Below are 14,203 nucleotides of genomic sequence, written 5' to 3' on the forward strand. Positions count from 1 at the left end.
CAAAGGCTGTAAGAGTGTAAGGACTAGTATGAGACAGAGGGAGAGGAAGAAGGTGACATTGAGAGTCACTGCTGCCCCCGAGTGGTGGGGACAAGTCCCCCTCTCCTGAGGGCCCAGTGGGAGCCATTTCAAGAGGCCCTTGCCCAAGAGGGCTGCATGGAGGAATGCCTGGGCCTTGACAAAGGGAGAGTCTGTGTGAGGTCGACCCTGAATGATGAGGCACTGACCCTCAGTGGCAGCCACATCATGGGAATTCCGACTGGGGTTCACAACCCAGCAAGCTCCAAGGCCCCCAAAAGCCTTCCAGGAGACACGTGCCAGCTTCAGACATCTGCCAAGTCCCAAGGGTACCAGTGTCCTATTATATCTGTACCCAAAGACTGTGACCATCTTTCCCCAATTCTCCCTCCTTAGGGTAACTCTAGAAGGTCAGAAACCTCACAGCATTGGGAGAAGGAAGTAAAATCTAGCAGAAAGAAAAAAATCCAATTTTTCCTCAAATCTCCACTCGGGTTTCCAGGATGAAAGCATAAAGGAACCGGGGAAGGAGAAGCCCTAAATAAACCAAGGGGTCGAAGTTGTCATCGCTACACTGGAAGGGGTAAAATTCCCATTGTTAAGAGGTCTAACTTACCCATTTTGGGTGCACAATTCAGTGAGTTTTGACAACTGTGTGTCAACTGAAAAAAAAAAAAAAGCACAACCTAAAAGCTGAGAATTATGTTTGATTTGGCAGACTAGCTGAGGACTTAAGCCTCAGAAACAGCCTCTCAGAGAGCTCTGAGGGACTGTTCCAAATAGATAAGGAGGATCCGGGATGTACAGGAGTTTTTGCAACAAAGACCAGTCAGTCGGAACATCAAAAGATTACCGTTAATTAAAGAAAAACAGACATCTCAAGTTAGTGAACTTAGTGCCTTTTTTTTTTTTGTGGTACGCGGGCCTCTCACTGTTGTGGCCTCTCCCGTTGCAGAGCACAGGCTCCGGATGCGCAGGCCCAACAGCCATGGCTCACGGGCCTAGCCGCTCTGTAGCATGTGGGATCTTCCCGGACCGGGGCACGAACCCGTGTCTCCTGCATCGGCAGGCGGACTCTCAACCACTGCGCCACCAGGGAAGCCCACTGCTTTTTTTGTGTATGGGAAGATGCAAGAGTCTGGGCTTAACTGAAGTCGTTCCTTTGATAGGTGGCTTAGCTATCTATGGCCAGTATCATGTTTTTCTCCATTCTGAATCCCCTCAGGCTGCAGTGGCTGATGGCTTGATGGCCACAGCATCCTTTGTTTACTAATATAGCCGGTGGCATTCTTTGTCCACCTGTCTATACCTGCATACCCACCACATGGTCAAGACACACAGTATTTCCACCATCCCCAAAAGTTCCCTGTGCCCCTTGACAGCCATTCCCTATCCTCCCCCAGCCCCAGCTAACTGCAGATCTTCTCCCTTCTGCCACTGCAGAGTAATTTGCATTTTATAGAATTTCATACAAATGGAGTCATACCAGTATGTACTCTTTCTTGTCTGGTTTCATTCACTCAGTGTAATATATTTGAGATCTATCCATGTCGTGTGTATCAGCAGTTTGTTCCTCTTTATTGCTGAGCAGTGCTCTATTGAATGGATAGACCATAGTTTATTTTCCATTCACTTATGGATGGACATTTGGGTTTTTTCCAGATATGGGCTAATATTAATAAAATTATGAACATTCTTTACAAGTCTTCATTGTACATGATTTCATTTTTTCTGGGTAATTACCTAGGAGTGGAAATTGTTGGGTTGTTTGATAGATGTGTGTTTACCTGTAGAACGAATTGTCAAAATGTTTTCCCTTACTGGTTGTTCCATTTTCTACTCCTCCAAACAACGTATGAGAATTCCAGTTGCTCCACATCTTTGACAACTTTTGGTCATGTCAGACTTTTTTTTTTAAATTAATTAATTAATTCATTTATTTTGGGCTGCATTGGGTCTTCGTTGCTGCATGTAGGCTTTCTTTAGTTGCGTCGAGCGGGGGCTATTCTTCGTTGCGGTGCATGGGCTTCTCATTGTGGTGGCTTCTCTTGCTGTGGAGCACGGGCTCTAGGCACGCGGGTTTCAGTAGTTGTGGCACGCGGGCTCAGTAGTTGTGGCTCACGGGCTCTAGAGCGCTGGCTCAGTAGTTGTGGCGCATGGGCTTAGTTGTTCCATGGCATGTGGGATCTTCCCGGAGCAGGGCTGTAACCCGTGTCCCCTGCATTGGCAGGCAGATTCTTAACCACCACACCACCAGGGAAGCCCAGACTTTAAAATTTTAGCTATTCTAGTGGTTTTGTAGTGCTATCTCATTGTAGTTTTAATTTTCATCTTCTGGATGACTAATGATGTTGAGCATCTTATTATGCGCTTATTGGCCATTCATAGACTTTCAGTTGTCAATGCCTGTTCAAATGTTTTGTCCTATTTTTTGTTATTTGTTTCCTTTTTTTTTAAAAATCTTTATTGGAGTATAATTGCTTTACAATGGTGTGTTAGTTTCCGCTTTACAACAAAGTGAATCAGTTATACATATACGTATGTTCCCATATCTCTTCCCTCTTGCATCTCCCTCCCTCCCACCCTCCCTATCCCACCCCTCTAGGTGGTCACAAAGCACCGAGCTGATCTCCCTGTGCTATGCGGCTGCTTCCCACTAGCTATCTATTCTATGTTTGGTAGTGTATATATGTCCATGCCACTCTCTCACTTTGTCACAGCTTACCCTTCCCCCTCCCCATATCATCAAGTCCATTCTCTAGTAGGTCTCTGTCTTTATTCCTGTCTTACCCCTAGGTTCTTCATGACATTTTTTTTTCTTAGATTCCATATATATGTGTTAGCATACGGTATTTGTCTTTCTCTTTCTGATTTACTTCACTCTGTATGACAGACTCTAGGTCCATCCACCTCATTACAAATAGCTCAATTTCGTTTCTTTTTATGGCTGAGTAATATTCCATTGTATATATTTGCCACATCTTCTTTATCCATTCATCCGATGATGGACACTTAGGTTGCTTCCATCTCCTGGCTATTGTAAATAGAGCTGCAATGAACATTGTGGTACATGACTCTTTTTGAATTATGGTTTTCTCGGGGTATATGCCCAGTAGTGGCATTGCTGGGTCATATGGTAGTTCTATTTGTAGTTTTTTAAGGAACCTCCATACTGTTCTCCACAGTGGCTGTATCAATTTACATTCCCACCAGCAGTGCAAGAGGGTTCCATTTTCTCCGCACCCTCTCCAGCATTTATTGTTTCTAGATTTTTTGATGATGGCCATTCTGACTGGCGTGAGATGATATCTCATTGTAGTTTTGATTTGCATTTCTCTAATGATTAATGATGTTGAGCATTCTTTCATGTGTTTGTTGGCAGTCTGTATATCTTCTTTGGAGAAATGTCTATTTAGGTCTTCTGCCCATTTTGGGGTTAGGTTGTTTGTTTTTTTGTGATTGAGCTGCATGAGCTGTTTGTAAATTTTGAAGATTAATCGCTTGTCAGTTGCTTCATTTGCAAATATTTTCTCCCACTCTGAGGGTTGTCTTTTGGTCTTATTTATGGTTTCCTTTGCTGTGCAAAAGCTTTTAAGTTTCATTAGGTCCCATGTTATTTGTTTTCTGATTATTGGGTTGTATGAGTCTTCATATGGTCTGGACACAAGTTCTTTGTCAGATATAGTTGCTAATATTTTCTTTCAGTCTGTGATTTGCCTTTTCATTTTCTTAATGGTATCTTTTGGAGACCAGATTTTTTTGTTGTTGTTGTTGTTTTTTGGCCCTGCTGCGTGGCCTGTGGGATCTTAGTTCCCCAACCAGGGATTGCACCTGTACCACTACAGTGAAAGCGCCTAGTCCTAACCACTGGACCTGGGAATTCCCCAGGAGACCAGATGCTTTTTTGGCGGGGGGGGGTACGCAGGCCTCTCACTGCTGTGGCCTCTCCCATTGCGGAGCACGGGCCCCGGACACACAGGCTCGGCGGCCATGGCTCACGGGCCCAGCCGCTCCGCGGCATGTGGGATCCTCCCGCACCGGGGCACGAACCTGCGTCCCCTGCATCGACAGGCAGACTCTCAACCACTGCGCCACCAGGGAAGCCCGAGACCAGATGTTTTTAAATTTTGATGAAGTTCTGTTTATCAAATTTTCCTTGTTATTTTTTGTGCTTTTTGCTTTCAAATTACTGAAATGAGATTTTCCTGGTATTGAAAGTGCTCAGCAGACCTTTACTTATTTATTTTTTATATTTGTATTTTAAATTTTTTGGTAAAATCCGTATCTATATATATTTTAAAGTTTCACGTATACAACATTACATTTCTAACAACACTTCATGAAGTTGTGAGACTGAAGGAAACCATGCTTAGTGCTCTTAGGACTGTGTGCCACATGATAGGGTCTCTATAAATACAGACTCTTGTCAGAGCTTTTAATTACCTGCATGTGACTGAAAAAGCTATTGGGGACCTGCCAGCAATTCCATCCTAAGGCCGAGAAAGACCAGCTCCCTTGGGGGCCACCTCTGTGTCATGGGCCATCCCAGAGAAGGAGAAATCACTATAAATTGGACAGCTACCATCAAGTGGATGTGTAGAACACAATAATGAGGAACATGGGTATCTTTAAGCTTAAAAATGTTTAAATCAGAATGCATAGTTGTACAACTGATTCAGTGTACCACAGGGTTCAGTGGAACTCAAGTAAGCTGTGCTTGGGGAAATGTACTCAGGCAGAATTCTAGGGAGATGTTAGCTAAGCTTCCTGTTTTTTGCAGGAATATATATATATATATTCCCCTTCCTTTCAATAATTTCAGAGACTGGGAGTGATACAATCTGTAGTGTTTTTTGTTTGTTCATTTGTTTGTTTACAAATGTCCTTAAAGTCATCGTGCTGCAGGTCAAGTCAGTTTTCTTCCAGTTTGTTCTCAGAGGAAATGGGTAAGAACACATAAGCATCTCTTCTTCATACTAAGTAATTGCGTGCTCAGATCCTAAAATGTCCCTTCTGGATTTATTTTCCAATTCTTTTATTATGTTAGTTACTCTCTGCTACAAGCCCGTCAACTATCTCCGAATTCCCTGTTGGATGCTAAGCCCAGATTTAAGTGGTCAGTCATCTAGTGAAGCCCTGAGGACAATGGGGTCGTTCTTAGCGCCCACTGCTCCGAGCATGGTGGTGATTGTGTAACCACAGTGCCACGCGGCCAACTCATTTCATTTCTATTCCACCATAACCAGCACTGTATCCATATGCTAAAAAGCACTGAGGCTCTAAATTCACAATCAAAGTCTCAATCTCTAAACATTTTGGAGGAAAAAAAATGTCAAGATATTTTTAAAATTTAAACGTCAAGGTCTGCAAGTAAAACTCATGAACTTAATGAAAGATCAACAAATTGTGCCCATCCACAGTCAGCCAGTCTGCAATAGCCCCTGAACAAGTAGATGCCAGGGCCTCTGGGCCTTTGCACCTGTTATTTACACTGCCAAGGATGGTCTTTCCCCAGGCAGCCCTATGGCAGTCTCCCTGGGCCCATTCAGGTCTTCCCTCAGAGAGCATCTTCCCAGCAAGGCCTTTCCTGGTCATCCTCACCACAGCTCTCTCGTTCAGCCCAGCCCACTCCAACCCACCCTTGGAAATTCCCAATCGTCCTTTTAGGCTATTTTATGTTTCCTCACGGCATTTAACAGACATGGTCTATATTTTTAGTTGTCAGTTCGTGCGTTGTCTGTCTCCCCTAGTAGAAAGTAATTTGTGTATGTTATGTTCACTGCTTTATTCCCCAGCTCTTAGAAGAGTTCTTGGCACAAAGAGCTCCTCAATAAATAATTTTTGGATGAATAAATCTATGAATGCAAGTAGAATTCTTTGTGATGAGAAAGAGCATTTGAACATTTATTTTTATCTCTTTATTTTATGGAAAATGTATATAATGTTTACTACGTGCTAAACACTGTTCTAAATTATTCACAAATATATCTCATCTAATCCTCATGACAATCGTATGAAGTAGTACTATTACTGTCCCCTGTTTGTGGATGAGGAAACAGAGGCACCTGCAGCCTGTTCCAGAGTCTGTGCTCTCAAACACTACCATGCTGCCTCCCCTAATTAACTGAAATATATTTGGCAGAAACCCAAAACTGCACAGATTTGGGCTGGGGCCAACCATAGGATGCTTTCTGGGTAAGGTGATTGAGCACGGATGTTGGAGATGAGGCAGTGAATCACATCCAAGCGTAGAAGAGTTGAAGTTGGCAACTCGGAAGAGGCAAAAGAAATAAGGAGGCCTATGCAAGTGAGAGCAGGGGTGGGGCGACCCAGGTAGACATGGGGAGAGGAGTGGGCCTTGGGAGAGGCTGACGAGAAGCAGCTAAATTAGGCTTCAACGGCTCCCTTACTAGGACCCTACTCTCCAGCGTGGAATTCAGGAGCCAATGGTAATATTGGGCCAATGAGGGCCGGGGAAAGAAGTGTGGACGTGGGCCTGAGCATGTGAGAATAATTTGGAGGTGAGGCAAGGAGAGAGAAGGAGGAAAGAAAGAGGAAAACCCAGATTCTGAGAAATTACCCGTCATGTCCTCTCATCTCTCCCCCTATCTTGGAATATCAAATTAATTCACTGATTAAAGCACTCCTTTAAGAAGTGAGAAGATAAACAAATTGTGCTACGTTCATATAGTAGAAGAACATTCAGCAATAAAAAATTATGAACCACTGATACGCCCAACAACCTGGACGAATCTCCAGAAAAGGTGGAATCAAAGAAGTTTCTGTGGTCCGCATGTTCATGTCCCCCACAAATTCATGTGTTGAAATCTTAATGCCCAGTGTGATGATAGTATTAGGGGTTGAGGCCTTTGGGAGGTGATTAGGGCATGAGGGTGGAGCCCTCATGAGTGGGATTAGTGTTTGTATAAAAGAAGCCCCACAGACCTTCCTACTCCCTTCCACCACATAAGGATACAAACAGACATGTGCGTCCCGGAAGAGGGCCCTTACCATGCTGGCAGCCTGATCGTGGACTTCTAGCCTCCAGAACTGTGAGAAATAAATGCCTGTTATTTACAAGCTAATCAGTCCGTGCTATTTTGTTCTAGCATCCTGAATGGACTATATTCTGTATGATTCCATTTTAAAATAAAATACTAGATAAACGGGCTTCCCTGGTGGCACAGTGGTTGAGAGTCCGCCTGCCGATGCAGGGGACACGGGTTCGTGCCCCAGTCCGGGATGATCCCACATGCCACAGAGCGGCTGGGCCTGTGAGCCATGGCCGCTGAGTCTGCGTGTCCGGGGCCTGTTGCTCCACAACGGGAGAGGCCACAACAGTGAGAGGCCCGCGTACCGCAAAAAAAAAAAAAAAAAAAAAAAGACAGAGGCAGATATTGGAGTGATGCAGCTGTAAGCCAAGAGCTGCTGGCACCCACCACAAGGTACAAGAGAGGCATGGAACAGAGTCTCACCAAAGCTCCAGAAGGAACCAACCCTGCCAACACCTTGATTTTGGACTTCTGGCCTCCAGAACTGTAAAGCAATAAATTTTTGTTGTTTTACACTTACAGTAATATGTTACGGCAGCCTTAGCAAACTAATGCAGGGCCCCTAGGTATTTTTATTCCTTACTATCCTTAGCTGGTTATAACTCTATGTCTTCTTTCTGTTTTTTTTGTCTGGTGCCACGTGGCTTGTGGGATCTTAGTTCCCCAACCAGGGATTGAACCTGGGGCCATGGTATGGAGTCCTAACCACTGGATAGCCAGGGAACTCCCCTTATATCTTATTTCTGCTGTTTGTTTTTCCTTCTTGGAACTAGTCCTGTTAGAATTTTATTTTCTTGGTATTTGGCTACTTCTACCTAGATGGCTATTCATTAACTTCTCTAACCTTCAGTTTCCTTGTGTGTAAAATGAGTGTGAGTACCTGCTGCCTAGGGTTGGTTGGGAGGATTAAACGAGTTAATATATGTATATGCTCTTATAACAGCACCTGGCATATTACAGATGCTGTATACATATTTTTACCTCTATTACTAAGTTCTGCTCCCACTTCTGAAGGAGTGGCTCAACTTGTAGCTTCCTCAAAATTGATGGTACCTTTTCTTCCATCATATGGGTTATTGGTGAAAACACTGCATTATTCTTGGAAGGACCTTTTCTTATGGATCCTGGGCTGAATTCTGAACTAGGTTTTCAGCAAACCCCCTCATGATCTTTACAAACTAATTGAAAGCCTTTGTGGTGTCAAAGCTTGTCACACTTTAGCTCAATGGGCTGGGTGAGTAGATGGGCCCGAGGTCATTGCTTGGTCCACCATATAAGTCAATTTACCTCTCTTTTCCATGGCTACAGCCTAACTTTAAGCATTATTTTGCAAATGTGGGCCATTGCTCATTTAGGGAAAAAGCAAAAGACTATAGGAGGCTTGTAAAAACCCACCAGCATGGTTGGAAAAATAAAAGTACGTCATGTTGAGGTGTAGTTAGCAGAGTCCTCTTCATGGCCCATCTTCATATGAACCTGACTTTAAGCATTACCATTGCTGTCTTCCTCAGAGAAGTACAAAGATGTCAAATAGAATAATAATATTGGAACATCCACATAATTAGTTATAAATGGCTTATCTGCAAAGAACAAGTGAGTTTGAGGATGATGAAAATTTAGTGGAATGTGTTTAGAACTTTTTTGTCTCTTTAACAGGTTGTGGGCAGACCAAGAATGAATGATTTTTATCCATAATTGACAATGCATTAAGGAGCAGCTAAGCAGAACAAAATCAAAAGCTTTGTCAAGTTAAGAAAATATTGTAACTCTCATTCCTTCTACCTACAAAGTCCTTCAATGTCACTGATGGGTAAATTTCAGCTTCTCCTCTTTATTAAGCCATGTTGCCTACTGATCACTTATATTTCCCTAAAAAGAAAGTAAAGGATTTAGCCTTAGAAGTTTATAATTTCCAGAATCTTCTGAGAAGACTTAAGGCGTCTGACCATTCATCCATGTTTTACCCAAAGGACCTCTATTTTGACTACTCAATTCCATTAACTGTATGCTCTGCTAACATGAGAATCTAGTATTATTTGTGCATCACTTTAAAAAATATATCAGTAGACCATTTAATAGTTTTCCTTCGGTATAGTGTGTTGTATGTTTGTAACTCAGGGGCTTGATAATAAGAGCACTGTGGGATGTTGAACTAAGTCAGTTAATTGAGGCTTCAGCTCTTAGGGGTGTTGGGTGAATGGGTAATTGAAGCTTCAGGTTGCCAAGAACTGGCTGACTAAGAGGTAGCTTTTTCGGATCAAGGATAAAATTTTAATTGGATGATGAGCGTTCTCAAAGGGGGTATAGCAATTTTCTGAATTGCATAATCTAATGGTTTGAAACTTAGAAAGTAATGATGTCACCTCCCCATCTTTTAAAAGAACATACATGTCCCTCTGTAATTATTTTTTGTGTATTATGTTTAATAACAGCAATAGGCCAATGTCAAAGGATACAGGGGTCAGGAAAGACCAGGCCTCAGGGATGTGTGGGACAGCATGCTCAGAGACCTTCAGTCCTACGTGGTTGTGTTTTCTTGATTCACAAGTTATAATTTCTTTCTCACCTTTGATAGAGAGGGTGCAAGTGGGTCTCCTGGCACCCACTGCCCCACAGTATCTGATGCGTAACAGATGCTGGACAATACACAAATAATGAATGATTGAATAAAATAAATCTTCTTAAAATTTTTTTCATACATATCATTAATTAACTTAAATGTGAATGGATTAAATGCTCCAACCAAAAGACACAGGCTCGCTGAATGGATACAAAAACAAGACCCATATATATGCTGTCTACAAGAGACCCACTTCAGACCTAGGGACACATACAGACTGAAAGTCAGAGGATGGAAAAAGGTATTCCATGCAAATGGAAATCAAAAGAAAGCTGGAGTAGCAGTACTTATATCAGATAAAATAGACTTTAAAGTAAAGAATGTGGGGCTTCCCTGGTGGCGCAGTGGTTGAGAGTCCGCCTGCCGATGCAGGGGATGTGGGTTCGTGCCCCGGTCTGGGAGGATCCCACATGCCGCGGACCAGCTGGGCCCACGAGCCATGGCTGCTGAGCCTGTGCGTCTGGAGCCTGTGCTCCGCAATGAGAGAGGGCACAATGGTGAGAGGCCTGCGTATCGCAAAAAAAAATAAAAAATAAAAAAAAAATTAAAGAACGTTACAAGCGACAAGGAAGGACACTACATAATGATGAAGGTATCAATCCAAGAAGAAGATATAACAATTATAAATATATATGCACCCAACATAGGAGCACCTCAATTCATAAGGCAACTGCTAACAGCTATAAAAGAGGAAATCGACAGTAACACAATAATAGTGGGGGGCTTTAACACCTCACACCAATGGACAGATCATCCCAACAGAAAATTAATAAGGAAACACAAGCTTTAAATGACACAATAAACCAGATAGATTTAATTGATATTTATAGGACATTCCATCCAAAACCAACAGATTACACTTTCTTCTCAAGTGCACGTGGAACGTTCTCCAGGATAGATCACATCTTGGGTCACAAATCAAGCCTCAGTAAATTTAAGAAAATTGAAATCATATCAAGCATCTTTTCCAACCACAATGCTATGAGATTAGAAATGAATTACAGGGAATAAACCGTAAAAAACACAAACACATGGAGGCTAAACAATGCATTACTAAATAACTAAGAGATCACTGAAGAAATCAAAAGATACCTAGAGACAAATGACAAGGAAAACACGACGATCCAAAACCTATAGAATGCAGCAAAAGCAGTTCCAAGAGGGAAGTTTATAGCAATACAAGCTTACCTCAGAAAACAAGAAAAATCTCAAATAAACAGTGTAACCTTACACCTAAAGGAACTAGAGAAAGAAGAACAAACAAAACCCAAAGTTAGTAGAAGGAAAGAAATCATAAGGATCAGAGCAGAAATAAATGAAATAGAAACAAAGAAAACAATAGCAAAGATCAATACAACTAAAAGCTGTTTTTTTGAGAAGATAAACAAAATTGATAAACTATTAGACAGACTCATCAAGAAAAAGAGGGAGAGGACTCAAATCAATAAAATTAGAAATGAAAAAGGAGAAGTTACAACAGACACCACAGAAATACAAAGCATCCTAAGAGACTACTACAAGCAACTCTATGCCAATAAAATGGACAACCTGGAAGAAATGGACAAATTCTTAGAAAGGTATAACCTTCCAAGACTGAACCAGGAAGAAACAGAAAATACGAACCAACCTATCACAAGTAATGAAATTGAAACTGTGATTAAAAATTTTCCAACAAAAAAAAGTCCAGGACCAGATGGCTCCACAGATGAATTCTATCCAACATTTAGAGAAGAGCTAACACCCATCCTTCTCAAATGCTTCCAAAAACATTGCAGAGGAAGGAACACTCCCAAACCCATTCTACGAGGCCACCATCACCCTGATATTGAAACCAGACAAAGCTACTACAAAAAAAGAAAATTACAGACCCATATCATTGATGAATATAGATGCAAAAATCCCCGACAAAATACTAGCAAACAGAATCCAACAACACATTAAAAGGATCATACAACATGATCAAGTGGGGTTTATCCCAGGGATGCAAGGATTCTTCAATATACGCAAAGCAATCAATGTGATACACCATATTAACAGACTAAAGAATAAAAACCATATGATCACCTCAATAGATGCAGAAAAACTTTTGACAAAACTCAACACCCATTTATGATAAAAACTCTCCAGAAAGTGGGCATAGAGGGAACCTACCTCAACAAAATAAAGGCCATATATGACAAACCCACAGCAAACATCATTCTCAATGGTGAAAAACTGAAAGCATTTCAACTAAGATCAGGAACAAGACAAGGATGTCCACTCTCGCCACTATTATTCAACATAGTTTTGGAAGTCCTAGCCACGGCAATCAGAGAAGAAAAAGAAATAAAAGGAATACAAATTGGAAAAGAAGAAGTAAAACTGTCACCGTTTGCAGATGACATGATACTATACATAGAGAATCCTAAAGATGCCACCAGAAAGCTACTAGAGGTAATCAATGAATCTGATAAAGTTGCAGGATACAAAATTAATGCACAGAAATCTCTTGCATTCCTATACACTAATGACTAAAAATCTGAAAAAAAATTTAAGGAAACACTCCCATTTACCACTGCAACAAAAAGAATAATATACCTAGGAATAAACCTACCTAGGGAGACAAAAGACAGAAAGCTACAAGACATTGATGAAAGAAATTAAAGATGATACAAACAGATGGAGAGATATACCATGTTCTTGGATTGGAAAAATCAACATTGTGAAAATGACTCTACTACCCAAAGCAATCTACAGATTCAATTCAATCCCTGTCAAATTACCAATGGCATTTTTTACAGAACTAGAACAAAAAAATCTTAAAATTTGTATGTAGACACAAAAGACACCGAATAGTCAAAGCAGTCTTGAGGGAAAAAAAACAGAGCTGGAGGACTCAGACTCCCTGACTTCAGACTATATTACAAAACTACAGTAATCAAGACAGTATGGTACTGGCACAAAAATAGAAATATAGATCAATGGAACAGGATAGGAAGCCCAGAGATAAACCCACACACCTATGGTCAACTAATCTATGACAAAGGAGGCAAGGATATACAATGGAGAAAAGACAGCCCCTTCAATAAGTGGTGCTGGGAAAACTGGACAGCTACATGTAAAAGAATGAAATTAGAACACTCCCTAACACCATACACAAAACTGAACTCAAAATGGATTAGAGACCTAAATGTAAGACTGGACACTATAAAACTCTTAGAGGAAAACATAGGAAGAACACTCTTTGACATAAATTATAGCAAGATCTTTTTTGATCAACCTCCTAGAGTAATGGAAATTTAAAAAATAAGCAAATGGGACCTAATGAAACTTAAAAGCTTTTGCAAAGCAAAGGAAACTACAAATAAGACGAAAAGATAACCCTCAGAAAGGGAGAAAATATTTGCAAACAAATCAATGGACAAAGGATTAATCTCCAAAATATAGCTCATGCAGCTCAATATTAAAAAAACAAACAACCCAATAAAAAAAATTGGCAGAAGCTCTAAATAGACATTTCAGCAAAGAAGACATACAGATGGGCAAGAAGCACATGAAAAGCTGCTCAACATCACTAATTATTAGAGAAATGCAAATCAAAACTACAATGAGGTACCACCTCATACCAGTTAGAATGGGCATCATGAGAAAATCTACAAACAAAAAATGCTGGAGAGGGTGTGGAGAAAAGGGAACCCTCTTGCACTGTTGGTGGGAATGTAAATTGATACAGCCACTGTGGAGAACAGTATGGAGGCTCCTTAAAAAACTAAAAATAGAATTACCATATGATCCAGCAATCTCACTACTGGGCATATATCCAGAGAAAACCATAATTCAGAAAGACACATGCACCCCAATGTTCACTGCAGCACTATTTACAATAGCCAGGACATGGAAGCAACCTAAATGCCCACTGACAGATGAATGGATGAAAAAGATGTGGTACATATATACAGCGGAATATTACTCAGCCATAAAAAGGAATAAAATTGGGTCATTTGTAGAGACGTGGATGGATCTAGAGACTGTCATACAGAGTGAAGTAGTCAAAGAAAAACAAGTATCGTATATTAACGCATATATGCGTCACCTAGAAAAATGGTACAGGTGAACCAGTTTGCAGGGCAGAAATAGAGACACAGATGTAGAGAACAAATGTATGGACACCAAGGGGGCAAAGTGGCAAGAGTGGGTGGTGGTGTGATGAATTGGGAGATTGGGATTGACATATATACTCTAATATGTATAAAATGGATAACTAATAAGAACCTGCTGTATAAAAAAGTAAATAAAATTCTAAAATTAAAAAAAATTTTTTTTCATTATACTCGTGGGATGACCTTTCAAGGAAGGCTCCTGTTGAATCCAGAAGATAGTGAAGCTATAAAAAGTAAGATAAAACATAAAATTAACCATTTTAAAGTGAACAATTCGATGGCATATAGTATATCTGCAGTTATGCTACCACCACCTCTATCTAGTCCTAAAGTAAACTCTGCATCCATTAAGCAGTTTCTCCCCCTTCCCTGCT

This window comes from Monodon monoceros, unplaced genomic scaffold, assembly GCF_005190385.1.
Source record: "Monodon monoceros isolate NGI ecotype Baffin Bay Population unplaced genomic scaffold, NGI_Narwhal_1 Super_Scaffold_20, whole genome shotgun sequence".
NCBI lineage: Eukaryota > Metazoa > Chordata > Mammalia > Artiodactyla > Monodontidae > Monodon > Monodon monoceros.